Source organism: Zonotrichia albicollis, chromosome 5 (assembly GCF_047830755.1).
Source record: "Zonotrichia albicollis isolate bZonAlb1 chromosome 5, bZonAlb1.hap1, whole genome shotgun sequence".
In the NCBI taxonomy this organism is placed as follows: Eukaryota; Metazoa; Chordata; class Aves; order Passeriformes; family Passerellidae; genus Zonotrichia; species Zonotrichia albicollis.
The window spans coordinates 64,640,256-64,657,757 of NC_133823.1; the positions used below are offsets into that span (position 1 = coordinate 64,640,256).

General features: G+C 46.4%; 1 long non-coding RNA gene across 2 annotated transcripts in view; it reads right to left on the reverse strand.

The window, feature by feature from the left end:
* Positions 1 to 17,502, reverse strand: part of LOC113460387 (uncharacterized) — a 57,188-nt gene that overhangs the window by 23,079 nt on the left and 16,607 nt on the right. For both annotated transcript variants that reach the window (XR_012580543.1, XR_003382227.2), the window contains exon 5: positions 9,650 to 9,801. This is a non-coding gene — a long non-coding RNA (uncharacterized LOC113460387). The remainder of the gene's footprint in view (positions 1 to 9,649; positions 9,802 to 17,502) is intronic.

Below are 17,502 nucleotides of genomic sequence, written 5' to 3' on the forward strand. Positions count from 1 at the left end.
AAGTACCTCACACCAATCTACTTCTAGAGCCTTTGCAGCTGGCAAGTCTCTACTTCTAAAGGCTTTGCAGGCCTTGGGTGCAGAGGACTTGATGGCCATGCTTGAAGCAGCTTTGCTGAGATGAGCAGGCAGCTTTATTCCAGGCATCACTAAATTTTAACTGGAGCAGGAGATAAAATATTTAGCATAGCATTAACTACATGGATGCACAATCCATGCAAACTTTTCCAAGGTATTAAACTAAGGACTTCCAGGTGTTGCTAGCTGGATAACATTTTGAGTCATTTATCTTTTTACATGCCTGGTGTGGTCCATAACAGAAAGCTGTAGCTAAATGCTCTCTTTAATTCTTTCAGCAGTGCTTTGCAGCTGAGATGAGCTGCCTGAGCCTTGTAAATAAAACAGGTGCCCAGAAAAGTTCCACTGGCTTTGCCTGTAGTTGGTGCAGCCAGCGCAGGCCAGGTGTGTGAGAGCAGCCCTTGGTTTCACACTGACCTTCCCCCTGCCACAGCAGGGGTGCCCTCAGACAGGGCACTGACAGCTGCTCATGGCAACTGCCAACCGGTTCAGCTTCTTGGGGCTTATCACCCTATTTGCATAAACACTGGGATCAGAGCAAGAATGAAGGAAGCATGGGCTGAGCTTTAGAAAGGCTTTATCCAACAGTTTTCTTATCTGTTTTACTGTCTGTCTGTCCCCTCCATGCCTGTTTAAAGGACTTGCTCCTCAGGAACTCATGAGCCCAGGTTTCCTTTGGATTGGTGTCTAGAGCTGGAGCCTGCAGGCTCTCTGAAGTGAGCTTGCAGTTCCATCCAATGTGGCTCCCTCTCTGGTCAGTTCAGCTTTGAATCCAAGGAAACTGTTCTGCAAGGGAGCAGGGAGTAAACCAGTCCACATGCACTCATGAGGAAGCAGTTTTCATGGCTCCCCTCTGCCTCTGGAACTCCAGACTCCTCGCTGGACTGCTGGAGCTTTTGCAAATATTCCATGCTTCTTTTTCTAAACAACTAGGCACATATTTATATGCTGATCTCTTCTTGCTAGACACTGCTGCTAATTCCCTGAACTTGCAGAGGATCCCACGACTATCACCTCTGCTAAGCAAAAAAGCTCTCCCATCTGTTCAAAAGGGGAAGGATGTAACATTGACCAATATTGAGAAATGTGTTCTCCTGGTTTCAGAGGCAGTTATTGGAATGTGCTTGGTATTCAAATGATAACTTACACCTGTAGCAACTTGCTGAGTGATGCCTTGAATCACACTGTGATAAAGGGATGTGTTTGAAGTTTTTGAAGGCAGTACCTCACTATCAGTCCCTTTCAGTGCTGTCACTCAGAGCTCTGCAGCCTTGCCTGTGTCAGCAGGTAGTCACACTAAACTTCCCATTCATCTGAATCTAAAACTCATCTGGGCATACTCAAACATTGATTAAAATGGGCACTGGAGAGAACAAGGAAAACAATCTTTTTCTGAACACGTTATGTTAACACAAAGAGCACTGGGGTGTGTTCCCCCATGAATGTGAGCTGCAGACCAAGACCCTTCCAGGCACCCCATGAGCCCAGCGCTGGCCATGTCACCCAGATTTTGGGGTGTTGGCTTCTCTCGTTTCCAGGCTCTCTCCTACAGAAATGGGGTTTAATTGCTGCTGCCACCAAGCCTGACAGGGGAGCACTAACACACTCACTGGCTGTGAGCAGGCCTGTGACTGCACATCAAAGCTGATCCCACCTCAGAGCATCAGCCAGGAGCACATTCCAGAGCAACAAGAGCCCTGCAAAAGGTAGCCAGAGAACTCTGTGGCCTCCAAACCTCCCCACCCACTGCCGACTTCCATTAATTAATTCACTCTGCAGCTTTGTTCCCTTATCATCATCCTCCCAGCAGCAACACGAGAAATTGTACTTGCAACAGATGCCTAAATCAGATGATCCCAGGTCTTTGCAACTTGAATCAAGGGTTGGAAACTAGCAGCTTTGTGGTGATCTCCAATTCATTCATTATACAATCGGATCTTAATTGCTTTAAGAATGTGATTCTAGTAAATCTGGCCTCTAGTGCCACTCCTATTAGTCTTCTGTTGCTAAATCTCTGCTGCTAAACACAGTCAGTCCATCCCTTGAAGTCTTTTTTTTTATTTCAGTGGGCTCTGAAGTACTGAATTACCTGTAGAAATTAACACCATGTTCACCCACCCTATACTTACCCACTGAATGGACAGGTACCAAACCCAATTTAGTTGTTCCCAGCAGCAGCAGTTTTCAATAGTTCCTGGGGGAGTCCTATGCTATGAACAGGTAATATAGAGAAACACCCTTGGGTTGCTTTTGAAGGTGATTCTTCATTAGAAGAAAACACTGCATGGAGTAAACTCATCCCAAAATCCTGCTATCCAAACACAATATGTCTAAATACAAATACAGTCAAAGAGATTGATGCCACTTGTCAAAACTTGAGATCCAAGGGACCCTGACTGAGATCCTTACCTCCAGCAGTGTGCCAGGTGGGAAACCTCAGAGGCACAGCCAGGTGTCCCCAGAGCCAGCTCTGGGGACTCAGTAGGTGGCAGTCTTCACCTTGGCTTTGCAGAGATCTGTCACCCTGAGAAAGGTGCTGGGGGATCGCTGGGCACAGAGTACACTGACCTCCTGGACAACTGAGAGGTGGGCTGGCTGCAGCTGACAGCCCAGGAGGTACTGCCTGTCTGACTCCAGTGTGCTCCAAAGGATCTCTGTGCACAACCAATGCAATTAAAAAGACAAAATGAATGGGTTTGGCAATTTGGAAGAGATTTGGATCAGCAGAATCACTGCTCATTCATAGAGTAAGCAAGAGGGAGCAGTGTAGTCTTTAGTCTTTCCCTATTTTTAGGGAGCAAATTTGGTACAGGGATGAAAATGGAACTCATGAGAGTTGTGTTTTGGGACAGAGACAGGTTGGGCAAAAAACAGAACCCAGCAGAGTTTTATACTCACAAGCCCACAAAGAGGGAAACACCTTCACCATGCAAGTCAACATTCACTCTCTGAGGAAGGTGGAAGGAGAAACTAGGGCAGTGGGATCTGACCACAGAAGAGGTGAAACAGGCTCCTGACTGTGAAGGAAATTGCTGATTTCAGCCTGCCTCCTCCTAGAGCCAAGAACAGGGACCAGCCCCAAGGGAACAGTTTGGTGAGGACCAGCAGCCACCACCTGAGTAGGATAGGGCTGAGTGAGGGGGCGGAAGCCTCTTGACTTGGTACAGCTGGAATGGCCCAGCTGATCCTAGCCTTGGCCTTTGCATCCCTGCAAACCCAAGGTGTTCCTAAGCACTGTTGTTTTGAGCTATGATACTGGACTGCTTTCCCAGAGCTCTTACAGTTTCAGGCACTGTCAAGCTGAAAATGAGAGGAGGAGCCCCTGCTAATAAGAGAAAGCACCCTGGTTTCCTCAGTGGATACTGACAACACCTGCCTTAGTATTTGGCGTTATGCCCACTTGCCTTTTTCCTCTCTCTGAGTGAGCTTGAAAGAAATAGCAAGCATATTTTCCCCTCTCACCCAAAGGCAGATGTATACTCATGCTCCTGCCATTCTCTCACAGCATCTTATATAATTTATCATTGTTTTTGGAGAGATGCCAAAACAAGTCTGAAGGAATGTGTACAAGATCTACCAGAACAGGGTTTCCCCATGTTTCTGACACTATAATCCCCTTATTCAGAGCTAAACCAATAGGCTCAGACCTCCTAAACTGAAAGCTTTTGCCAACTCCATCCATTGCCTTTAAAAACAAACAAGGAAACCCACAAGCTCATGCCCAGTTATTACCATGAAAGAGAAAACAAGAGACACAAAGCAAAAGAATTTGCCACATGCAGCTCAGTAAGTGCTAAGTCCATGAGTGAGGAGACACTTGTCTTTGTTCTGTGTAGTCAAACATGTCCTAATCTTTAAAACACCTTCACTCCAACATTGCAGCTGATTGCTTAGTCACAGGACATTTGCTATTTAACCAAGGGCCTTTGCTCAGGCCCCAAAGTGGTGATACTGCTAGACCATACATTCAAGAAATGGGCAGGGTTTAGGGAAGAGACTTCTGTGAAGAGCTGCCTGAAGTTAACAGGGGTGGTAGGACTTGCCTGGGATCCCTCTATTGCCACCACAGGTTGAAAAACTCAAAGCTGCAACTCAGAATAGGCTCCTCACAGTGAGTGCCAGGTATCGAAATTGTGGGGTGTCCACTAAATGCTTTGGCAATCAGCTTTGGGGAAGGTGGTGATGAAGGGCAGAGTTCCCTCCATCCTTGCAGTGGTCCAGCCCTGACCCCCCTAAAGCAGAGCAGTTGGTGACACCAAGTGACAGAATGTGGCTAAGGCCGACAACACATTTATAATAACAGCTAAATATCTATCTGGAAAGACTACTATCACTGCAGGGCCTAAAGCAGGTCATTGGAGAAAGGCAGACCTGAGGGGCCATGCTTACAGCATGGCTTTTGGAAGATGTTTCTCCTAACCCAAGGGGAACAGCAAGAAGCAGTGGATAGACTCAGGGAGTCTCCTCTTAGCATGATGTGGCACACAGCCTTTTGTGAACCCCTGAGTGCCTAACCTGCTCTGGTGTTTCAAAGACTCCCCTGGCTATTTCTTCTTCCTTAAATCTCTACAGACATCCCAAAAGAGCCCAGGGTCCTTGGGTGGCACAGATCAAGTTATGTGTACGTAGCTAAACGTGCTTCTGCTGTCTGGCTATGAAACAGGAATGCTCAGGCTTGCAAAACACCGTGAGAACGCCTGAATGAAGTCTGCAGACTTCTTCCTTGTTCCCAGTTTACTCTGGAATAATAGTTTACCCAAGCTCTTCCTGATCCATATCCACAGATCAGCATTAGGCTCAGCACTGCAGCCTGGCATGCAGACAATGGGACAATTTTCTCCTCAGCACCTCTCTCTGACAGCTGTGAGGATGTCGTGGCTTCTTGATGCAAGAAGCCAAATCCCAGGCTGGTACTGGCTTTGAGTCACTGCCTTTCAAGCTGGAGCATCTGGCCAGCTGTTGGCCCCAAAAGTGCAGTGCCATTTTCCAGAGCAAGCGTGGCTGTTCTGTGGTTTCTGCTGTTTACATGCTTGAGAACCCCAGCTTCTATCTCCTGCTCTGTGTCTGGCCCAGAGCATCCTGGGAATCTCCAGTGGCATCCTGCTGGTCCCAGCCACGGGGCTAGCCTGGATTCCTGCCTGTGCCTGTTCACTGTGTGCCCCGTGCACAGGCTGCCCCTCAGCCACAGGCTGCGTGCAAACAAAGGAGTGACCCACCTCTGGGTGCCACCCAGGGCAAGGCTGTGCTCACACACACTGTCCTGATGCTAATCACTCACCTTTGATCCGGTTGCCTTTCAACTGCACCTACCATCTTCTCCCTGTGCTCCTCCAGGCTCCCAAGGCAGCCCTGCACAGCTGCCAGGGAACAGGGGAGGGGCCACATCCAAGCAGATCACAAATCTTAAGCCTTGGCCAGGATTTTCCATGGGTAATTGAGGGGGTTTGTGTTTTGCACCAGCAAAGTCAGTACTAGTTTGTGTGCTAAGTCCATGGCTGCATCACTGCCCAGTCTGGACATGCACATAATCCTTGGTGAGAGCAAGCACAGCCTCTGGAGAGACAACACAAACCTGAGACCCAAACCTCATTCCTGTCAGCCCCAGATAACTGAGGCGTACTGTGCTAGCCCAAAAACAAGTAAGAAATTCAGTCACTAGAAATCAATGCTAATTTCTTGACTTGAGTGACCTATTAGAGACGGGTAAAGCTGCACTCAGAGCCCCTGCAGATCTTTCTGCCTTCTTCTAAGTGTATTTTCTACATACCAGTATCAGAAGTATTAGTATTTGACAGTAATTTTCATTTTACTCAAAATAAGAATTTAATGAGGTTTCCATGGTAGGTTATCTTCATGGTCTGGGGATTAATTTTATTTTGATTTCTAGTTAGTAGGTTTTAAATAGTTGCTTTTGCCCCCTTGATCCTTATATCAGGCTGGATATCACAAGCATTTGGGAGATATTATTCCTAACCAGAACCCAAATTTTACTCCAGAGGCAGCTTTATTTTTTACTTTTGAAAACCAGAGCTGAAGACCAGAACCCTTTTCTGGGTTTGGATCCAGGTATCCACCAGAGGACCAAAGTACACAGGGCCTCTGCTCCATCTAACTCCCCAAATTAATCCAAAGGAGTGCATCCCTGTGCAGGCTGTTTCTAGGAACAGTATCAGTATATGAGCCTTGTAACTCATTAATGCTAATAGCAGTTGCATAATGCACAGCTGAAATGTGGTTGTACAGCTAAGAACATATCCCAGCTACACAAGATACCATTGCCAGGAAAAGTTTTTAATGGGCAGCTTTCCTTACCACTCCAGCTGAATTTATCTTTGATTATAAATGCTCTGGAGAGGCCAAATTTCCAGATATCAAAAAGTTGTGCTGCCAGTTTTCTGCTTACATGCTGCATGTGCAGCCACGGTCTGGAAAGAGGTGTGAGCTCACCTTGCCATTGCTCTCTGTGCAAACCTCAGGAGAAAAACCTCAGGAGATGTCCAGAAGGGCCTCGGTCAGTCACTGCATCTAACTGAAAGGGAGCTCAAGTATCAAGGATAGCACAATGTCTTCAAACCCTCAGGGAGCCCCAAAGCATGGAGATACAATGGAAACCTCAACCTTTACAAAAACTGCTATAGCCTGCTGTGCTGCACACAGGTGCAGAGCTGCCTTCTTTCATATTCTGCAGCTTTGGTTAGTTCCCATCACCCAGGGCAGCTGTCTCATCCATAGCTGGCTTGCTATGAGAATCTTAATACGTCTTCTTAAGACCCTCTTTCTCCTCTTCTGCCACAGCCTCACTGAAATGCCCTTGACTGACTTTTGATAAAGGATCTTTGCACCATAGCCCAAATCCAAGGCCGGCTGTATCCCTGGGCCATCAGGTAACAGCCAGTGGAGCTCTGTATGCACAAGCAGGACTTAGCCCTGAGTTTCTATAGCAATCAGCTTTCTACTGCCTGCTCCCTGCCAGCAAAGGTGTGGCTGGGACACAGAAGTGTGTCAGGAGACACTTGTCTGTGTCCTGACCCTTGAGCTGACCGTGCCAGCTCAACACAGTGCAGCAACTACACACAACACAGACTTGGCTGCTCCCTACCTTCCCCCTGTCTGGGGGGCTCTGATGCCACTGTGGTGCCCAGAGGGATGTGGGATTTATCCTGCCCTCCACTCTGGCAGAGCCTGCCCTGACTGTGGCCCTTGCAGGGGATTCTGCCACACATGTGCCCCTGAAATCAGGGCTCATCAGGAGGTGGCTCCCCAGCTTGCCAAGCCTTCCTGTTCTTCCTACCACCATCCTTTTGCTCTGGAGGCCAGGGTTTTGCCCAGAGCCATAGCAAATAGTGTTTGGCTGTGTTAAAGGTTGCTTGCTCCCAGTTTCTGTGCCTTCTGCAGTGTCACTTCCATTTGGGAATGTGTCCTGATTGCAACTGAGTGAAATGAATGATGAGGCTGAATTATGAAGATGTGGGGCTGCAAATTTAAAACAACAGAAAATATGAAATAAATCTCAATTCCCTGCTGGCACATATAGGCAGTATGAATAAACATTATAACTATGTGAATAGCACACATATTCATCATATCCACATCCTGGGAGCTGGATCACCCTCTGAAACAGCAGGCAGAGGAGTCTGCTACTCTGCAGTAGAGGGACGGTGCTTGGTAAATTATATAATTCATTTAAAGTCACACTGTACAGTAACATCATTTTTGAAAACCATATTGTTTGGCCCTCCAAAGTGATTCCCAGAAGTTATTCCTGCGAGGAGCACACACCCAAGGCAGTCAGAATTTCTGGAATGACATTCCAGTTGCTCAACACCTGGTTATGCAGATAGAAGAGAAAACAGAGCACGCCTTAGCCAGTATAATAGATAAGGGTGTGAGAATCCAGCTTGCTGGCTAGCACATGAAAGTGTGAATGACCTCGCCCCACGTCCAGGATTACTCAAGCCAGAGGAGATGTCAGTATCAATACACACATCTTCCTTCACAGTCACAGGACTCTCCTCGGTGCTTGCTGCTGCCCTCAGATCTTAACCCCAGAACAGAGGGAAAGCACCATGCCTGCTGAACAACAAGATTGCAAAATTCTTTGCTTCTGCAAACCAAATTCAGAGAAGGATTAAGGAAATTCTCTTTTATTATTCCATCTACTGGAAGACCTTCCACCTCCTCAGACAAACTCACCTGCAATTAGAAGGAGGTCAAAGTAACGGGTTGTCCATTTTCTTCAACATGAGACTTGTGGCTTCACTGTTTCCAGTGGTCATGGGAACTGAGCATACCTGTTCTGTCCCATGGAATGACTGGGATACCCTCGCTAAATAGAAAGCAGCTCCTCTGGCTCAAAACCACTGAGTGTATCCAACTTCTTTTTTATTAAACACCTAATAGCTTGAAGTAAATACCATTTCCATCTGTGTCCCCAGTATCCCCAGGTATCAACACACATATTTATTGGTTTTTATCTCAATGTCAATTATTGACTATTAAGAGCCTTCCACAAGAAGGCTGTCATACCAAGCACTCCCAATTCATAATGAACCTTCATTCTGCCTCCTTGCACAAGTGCCTCATGGAAGATCTCAAAGTATAGGCTACACCTGGCCATGCCCAGAACTTTCCTTCATCAGTTTGCTTTAATTGAAGCCAGTGGCCAGACTGTTTACACAATCGGCAGGTAAACATCAGTGAAATCCACAAAGGGCTTCATTTGACTTTGTGCACAAAGTCTGTATTGGTAGGTACAACTCATGTTAGATAAAAAAGAGAAAAGCAGGTGAGAACAAAACATTTCTGTAACAGACAGATGTGAGACACTGACCAGCTAAGGAAACTCCCTTGGCCAGCACTAGAAAGCCCCACTGAGGTTTTTAAGTGTTCATCAGCCAGCTCTCTACCCAGAAAGCAGAGCAGAGAATTAGTGACCAAGGGTGTTCCTTTCAACAAACCTCTACCACTGAGAAGAGATACATTACCAATTCCTTGGATTTAAAATGTAATAAAAGACATGAGGTCAATAAGAGGTCTGGGTTTACCTCAAAGCACTGCTGTGCCTGTCAGCTGAATGAATGAGCTTCCCTCCAGTATCACTTTGGCTCTATATGCTTTCTGGGAATGGCACTGGTTTCCAGGCCTTTCAATATTTGCCTGCATGACCAATGTGTTTTCCCTCCTGCTCACGTGCACTGCTAACGTACTTTCCCCAGGAGATGGAATGTTTGCCATACCAAAATAGCAACTAAATGAATGAAAGTTCAAGCAGGGCTATAAATAGAAAGGGCACCAGCTTTTCACAGTGTTCATATGAGCTACTTCACACCCACTTCCTTTTGTCTGCCATTAACTCTGAGATCTGAGGCAGAACGACCTTTCTGCACTTTGGAAGAATGAACAGTAGAACAAATAAGAGACCAATCTGCTATGAGGAAGTCACTGAAGTGCTGTGTAGAAAAAAATGGACAGATAGATAGATAGATAGATAGATAGATAGATAGATAGATAGATAGATAGTGCTCTGCCACACAACCAGATTTGCCAAATAGTAAATCTTAGCAAGACTTACAGGGAAATCCAGGGATGACTGAATGAACTGCTTTGAGTGAAATTTCATTCTGCCTGTCCTTCTTTAGCCATCCTTCTCATGCATGATGTGTAGCAGAGCCAGAACTCAGCAAAGACACAGTGGCCCTGCCTGATGGAAGCCAACTTCTGAGGCTGTGGGATGCAAGGGAGAGAGAAAAACGTTGTGAGGTGTAAAATAGGGCACAAAAGTTAAAAAAAGAAATTACTTTTTATTTTTTTAAAGGACAAAACCCACTTGCTTTTCCTACCAAAGGCAGAACACACTGGCACTATTCCAGTGCTGCTTTACCATGTAAATACATGACTTCTCATATTGCCACAAGGTTTGTTTAGGACAACTATGGGTGGGAAGGAGGGGGTTACAAAAGCAGAAGGGGTGGGGAGGTGCTCCTAAAGGTTGTGTGAGCTCAGGTCTCAAAGTTCACAAGACCTCACACTGCACTGCATTTTCCTGTGCTCACCCTGGACCTGGCTAGAAGTTGTCTTGTGGAAAGCTGTTAACAGTCAATAATTGACATGGAGATAAAAACCAAACAGACTTGGAAGAAAGCACCTGAGTCATGCAAGGTTAGATTAGGCGACAATTTACTATTTCTAGTTTCAGCTACTGGACACCAAACACAATCTCACTAAAAAGAAATACCTGCCCCATATGTAAAATTTTACAAGTAAAAATGTAACAAGTTCACAGGTTGGGTTTATTGTGGTTTCAGCGTGCAATATGAGAAGTGTACGGATAAAGGGAGCCATTTCTCTCTTTATGGAGGTTTTTTGAAGTTTGCCATGTGGGACACTTGGCCTGTTGGGAGTTTCATGCTGTTTCTAGGAACAAATGCAATAACTGAGTAATAGAACAAAGTATCACAACATGTTTCAATGTGTGTCTCATCTGCTGAGAACTCCAGACCATTTCTGCACAGCTGTCTGAAGGGAGCTCCCAGCTGATCCTTATAGTTTTGCTCCTTGCAATGGAGGTGCCTGTACTTTTTTTTCCCACTTTAAAAATGCTGAGGAAATGAGATGGAAATGCTGACAGACCAACTTCCTGCCTTTTCTTCTGAGCAACTGGACATGCCAGATATTTGTGCACTGTGCTGAGGCTGACTGGAGGGGGGCCTGTAGCTCTCCTGTGATCCCCTGCTGCATTGCCACTTGTTATTCCTGGGCCTACATTTACCTAGTCAGATGCACAGCCAGCCAGTTTTCTCTTTGGGCCATTCCAAAACACTCCTAAAGGGAAGTGCCTGCATGAGAAAGGAAAGGCTGCGTTTAGAAAAGTGCTGCAGCGCAAAGCTGCTTATGCCAGGAGTTGCACGTCTGTACACAATGTGAGCAAGGAAATAATCTGTCTGGGAAGATGCTGCTTCACATGAAAGCATCTGCCTGCAGCTAGATACCATCAAAGAGCAGATCTGTGGATTGATTTTCCCACTATGACATGTTCCATCTGCAGAGCGCTCAAAAGTTCTTTTATTAGCTCCGCTGTTGTTCAAGGTTGAAGCAACAGGACAAAACAGCTCAGGAAAAGGCACTCAGCTCCCAGCACTGCCCCAGAAGCACTGAAAGTGCCAGGATGGGGTGGTGGCAGAAGCAGAGCCATGGTGCAGGGGGCAAGGGAGAACCTCAGGAATGCTATGAGCACAGACAGTGCGAGTGGTGATGTCCAGTGCTCAGTGCTGGCAAGTGCACTTCCCGGTCTGTGTGTTTGCGGACGCCCACCTCATGCTCTGGGGACCAAGCCATGGGTCACCCTGTGCCCCCACAGCTCACCTCAGCATGGCACCAGGAGCACTGCAGCTGCCAGCACTGAAAGCTGGCACCTTCCTTTGCCCTTTCTGTCTCTGCACTTGGGCTCTGCACATGCACAGGCTTGTTTTAATGCATTTTTATTTTATTTGCAATGATGTCAGAGGCAACCTTTTGATGACTTATGACCCACAGAAGGCTAGGTACCACTGGCTTATGAAACAATGAAGGAAGAAGAAAGTCAGGAAGAAAGTTGGAATAACATTAATTAAATGAACTCAGCAACCAAGAGGACAGAAGTGGCACATAATTTCACAGTGAGCTGCCACAGATGTTTCAGGAGGGGCCAGTGAATAAGGGAGGCTTTCAGAGTACCTAAGGGATTTGGACCCAGCAGAATATATTTCCTAGAGCTGAGCCTGTATTGACACATCAGACATTTTTGGGCCATGGCACACAGCATGTCAGTTTGCCAGGGACTGGGCTCTGCCACAGGATATGTGAAGACTGCACAAGGTGGTCTCAATGAATCCTGGGAAGAACCACACAGATTTGTATATCCTTCTTCAGAAATGGATTTGACTAGATGGGCTGAACAACATATTTGGCACAAATGTGCTTTTATGTCCCCAGCCTACCAGAAAGCCCCATTAGAACATTATGCTGTTGAAATGCAGTCCCTTACATGTCAGAGGAAAGCTCTTTCTGGGCCATTCCCTGCACTTTTAATTGACGGGAGAGGAATATGTTGCTCCCCAAAAGCATTTCCTACTGATGCACTTCTCTTTATCATCTGATTTACAGGTCTGATCTTGACTTTTCACCACACCCAGATCTCCCATTGACTTCAAGGAACAGGGCTCTGTGGGGGCAGTGTGAAAGTCACCCAATAAAGGTTTTCAAGAGGAAGCTGCTGAATTTATTAACACCAGAATTTACATAGGTCTAAAAGATGCCAGCAGCTTCTCTGTGGCAGTGACAAGCTGTGTCAATGCATGGAGCAGCAAGATCCACCTGTTTGCAGTGACAATCCATCCCCGTCCTGGGCGGGGTACAGCACATCCACTGCCTGCTCTGCCTGCATCTCCCACACTCCCAGGAGTGAAGAAGCTCTCAGAAACATTATTTGTGGCTCATGCCAACTGTACAAGCTCACTGCCCCCCTCCACAATGATACCAGAAGCCATCACCTCTAAGAGAAGCTGGAACATATTACAATGATTTCATTTTCTCCCTGAAGAATTTGCCACAGACACCTAGATAATCCTCAGCTCAGATCAGAGACTTCTTGTGTGAGATGCTCCATAATCACAGGAAGCACGAGCTCCCTTTGGAGAGCAACAAAGCACAGCACTTACAAAGGGCCATGATGCAGTGCAGACAACCACAGGCAATGCTGCAGCAAGGGAAAAGGTGACCCAGACCCTCTCTCTAGGCCCTGGTCTTGGAGAGGCACTGGGACACACTGAGGCTTTGCCAGCTGCACCCTCAGTAAATGGTACATCCACAGCAGAGTGGTCTTGTGCCTAGATAAACCTAATACTGCAGTGATTAATTACAAACACTGCTTCTGTAACATTTGGATGGGAAGAAATCTTTTCCTTCTGCTAAGGAGAAAGAGAAATGACACCTTTGAACAGCATAATTTGTATAAATTACTGGGCTTTTTACCCAAGGCTCATCTGCCAAGTTCTCTTGTTTGGGAGGAGCCTGCATGTGTTTTGATGTGCAAAGTAGGATAAAGGATTACCACTATTAAAGGGCTTACAAATTGGGCAGGCAAGCCCCGGGTGAGAGGTCACTCTGACTGTTCAAAGCAAAGTTTGAGCTGAGTGAGGAAGCTCGGGTTTGACTGAGAGGACAGGGAGAAGAGTTTTGCTCTGCAAGACTGCAGGTCTGTCTGTCTGCAGAGAAACCAGCCTCAGGGCCTTGGTTTTGTTCTGAGTTTCTCACTGCCCATTTGCAGAAGGTGCTGAGCATGTGCGACAACAGAACACATCCCGCCTCGTGCTCCTCAAAGTCTCTCTGCTACAGAGAGGAACTGGAAACAAACTCCTCATGCTGTGGGGCTGGGGAGGGGTCAGGAACAGCAAGACAGCTGTCTGAATGACCAGGGAAGATTCAGCTGTCCTTCCCAGAGGGTGACATCTCCCTGGGATGGAGGTGGATTTGCAGCTTCATTTGCTCCAGAGAAGGAACCCTGGACAGACACATGCTTGCCCTGGGTATTGGGCTGAAGGCTTGTATCATAATGACAGGAATGACACTGGGTTAAAGTACATCCATGTGGCAGCCTAAAGGGATGCCCTTAGGAAAGGATCCATCCTCGTGCCAGAGAAGACAGAGCTAGTGAACACAGACTGGGGTGCCTACTGAACTGCTTGGAGCCTACTGCTGCTCCCCACATCTCAGGCTGACACTGTCACCAGCTTCAGGGGGGGTGGGAAACACAGGCTCCAGACACAAAAGAGAAGTGTCATGAAACAAAATCAGAAAGAGGAATTGTGTTCCCCAGAAGGATGAAGAAGAGCCTAGTCCAGCACTTCCCAGAAAACAGTCTTTAGCGTCACTGGCTATGGTGACAGTGCTCTTAGAGCAATTCCTCCCTTTTACAGCTGCAACTCCAGCAATTATATGAGACTACCACTTCTCATTTTAAGGAAGGAAAGAAAGAGAAAGGAAATACCTTGGTAGCCCACAGGGTTTCAGAAAGATATTGAACTGTTTGAACCCTGAATTCTGAAGGATTAGCAAATAAATGCAGTGCAAAATATTTAGTCTGAGATACCATGTTACATCAAGTTTATACCAAGCCTACAGGTTTTTCAAGGGCTTTACTTGTGATTTCTGAGTACGAGGGTTTAGTTACACTGTGCTGTAAGACAGCCATGCTTGTTGTCCTAGAAATTTCCTATCAAATACACTTCATTTACAAGCAAAGAAATGCAAATGTAACTTGTGATTTGAGAGTCCTGACTCCTTACTCTTTGGGCCAAGCTGTGCTCTGGCAGCAATAGTCTAGACAGGACAATTTGGGAGGGCAGCTTTTACTCAAGGCCTCTGGAGGAGCCTGAGGTACACCTGAGCTTTTGATTCCCATTCACGCTCTTGTGCTCAGCCCCTACCTTAGCCCAAACCAAAGAAGCTTCATTCAGTTTTTAACTCCTCCTCTTTGTGAACTTCACCCAAATGTCTTCCTAGAACAGAATTCCCTCTGCCCTTAGATACTGCTGTTCTCCAAGCTGCCAAAACTTTGCCTGTTCTTCCTTTACAGTTTCATCAGACTGTGGCAGTAAACCCCAAAGACCTCTCTAGAATTGTGTAGCATGGTGCAGCCTAAGTCTTCCTCCTCCTTCACAGTGTCCTGCAGAGGCACAAAAGGCCAGGAGGAAAATAGAAGGTATTAAGAAAACCCAGTTGTGCCACAATGTACTTTGATAATGGGGTACTATCTTGAATCCACTTGCAGTCTTACCCATCCCATTGCTCTTTTTTACCTTCAGAACTAGGGAACTCAAAGGTGACACATTTCAAAAGGCTGTAGCAGCAGGAGAGATGAGGCCCCTTTCACTTGAAAAGAAGCAACTGAAGGGAACATGCTGGGGATCTGCAGTGAAGCAAAGAATGTGAAGAGGGAATGATTTTTCAGTTTGTCCTGTAATACAAGAAGTAGGCAAAAAATAACTGTATTTATGAGACTGCAAGTGTGAAATGGAGGAGCTGTTTCATCCAGTGATGTGTTCTGAGGCTGCTGCCTGAAAGCGGTCACTGGAGCCAGCATTTTTTCACCTTTTTTGTCCACCATTTGCCTGTGGAACTCACTGCCACTGTCCAAAGTGAAAATCAAAAGTATAATCTGGTTCAAAACCTACCTGAAAGAATTCAAAGACAGATCATCAAAGTTAGAGGACACAGTGGTGTGAATGTAATGCTATTGTTTCTGTTTTCTCTTTTTTCCTAATCATTTTCCTTTCTTAAGCCTATACACCATCTTCTGGCCACAGAGGTTTTCTGTATTAGTCCTGGGCTAGAGGAGATGGCTCCTTTTCTTTGCCTTTCAGCAACAGGGTGCAACTACATTTCACTATAGTTAGGAGTTAACAGTGAGGTTTTAGGATGTGATGAGATGTTTTTCACCAGAAAACAGATTTCCAGGTACCAGAAAGCTTGGCAGGATCATGGACTGACAACAAATAGAGAGAATACATTGTCCCAAACAGGTGGGCTCAGCCCCAGAAGTGTTTCCTAAGGGTTGCAAGTTTTTATTTGTCCATTGGATCCTTCTTTATTTTTCAACTTAGTGTATCTTTGATTTCAAGTACTGCAGATCACTATAAAGGCATGTGACCTTGTCATTGGAAGGTGCTTGGTTCTGAGTACATAAACTAATAAACATTTGACCACTGTCTCTGCACTAAAGAGGTCATTACCAGAAATGATCCATGGTACACATGACTCCCATGTCCAGCCCAGGGGAGAGCTGCTACCTGCTGTGTGGCAACACGGCTTCCTGTGCAGAATAGGGCTCTCACAGACCCACCAAAACCAACAAGGATCTTTGTTAAGTTACTAATTTATCTCTGTTTCCAGCACCCCTACAGAGCAGTTTATAGTTTGTGAAATACTAAATAAACACTGAAAGACACTTTGGTTTTACGTCAGTGACATTAACTCTTCCTCATCCCCTGCTCCCCATCACTGTCCCATGGGTTTGCAGAGATGGGCCTGGCTTTAGGAAGTGATAAGAGAGGGAGGAAAGTGCACAGGGAGATTGCTTGCCCCAGGGCAAAACTTGAAATCCTCCAGACAGGACAAGGAAGTAGCATTCCAAAACCAAGAAAACCTCGTAAGACACTCAAGTGTTTTGTGTGAGGCAGTGCTGGAAAGCAAAGCTGTTCTTTACCACAGCAGCAAGAGAAATGGGAGTGAGGGAAGAGCTTTCTGCCACAAATCAGCCACAGGAGCTTTGTGAAGGACCTGCAATGCCTGTCCTACTTGAACAGCTCGATGCAGCAGAGAAGCCTCATCAGTGAGAGGAGGGGACTCGCTGCTGCTTCCCTTACCTGCTGAAGGACAAAACAATCCGCACATTCACAGGGAGGTTGTGCCGTGGCCACGGGGGCAGCTGTGGGTGCTGCAGCCCTGCAGCACTCAGCACGGCTCAGTCACTTCACTACTGCAGCAAGAAGGTCCCGCTGGCAGGAGGGAAAACACCCACAGAGGTTTTTCTGCGGGGAAGCAGGTCCTGCAGTGCGGAGGACAAGCAAGAAATGCAGGAGGTGCAGTACCAGGCTGGCTGTGCTGGGGCGCTGCTTCCCAGCACAAATCCAAAAGGGCCTGGCAGAAGGCAGCGATCCCTCGGCGAGAGTCAACAGAGCAGGAGCAAAGGCAGCTGAAGGGTGCAACCTTCCTGTCAAGGTCTCGTGGCTCTCAGGTGAGCATGAGCCTGCTCAGCCAGAAAGGTAGGAGGGAATTAGAGAGTGCTTTTACTTTGCATTTGTTGAACAAAACAAGCAAACCCTAAAATGATTCATTTATCCACAAAACGTGAGGTGTGCAAACAAAAGAAACTGCTTTGTTTTCACTGGAAGGCCAGTAGAGACCTCTGCACAAACATACATGAAGTAATGCCAGATCTCTTTTTCTCTTTATTGCTATGTCACAGCCAAGATTATTACAGACATCTAGGAAGCTTTATTGATACCCTGGGTACTTTGCACCCAGCACCACAAGTCTGATGTCTAATTTATTCCACATATTCAATGCAAAACCTACATGTTGATCTGACAGGTGGTTTTGATTGCTAAGTATACCAATATATTTTGTTTATGCTCCACCAGACTTCCCAAATGGTCACAGAGCTGTGTGGATCATGAGATACAATATAGAGAATATGGAGACTGCTGGACAGGTCGGAGGTTTCTGACAAAGGTCACTTTGAAGCATCTTGGAGCACCAGGCACTTACTCTACTTCCTTCACCATCCTAAGCTAATTAGAGGGAATAAGAGATGTTGCTAGCAGAAGTCTAGAGAAGGATGGGAGACTAAAATTCATGGTTTTGTCTCCCCTCATGGCTAAGCAGAGA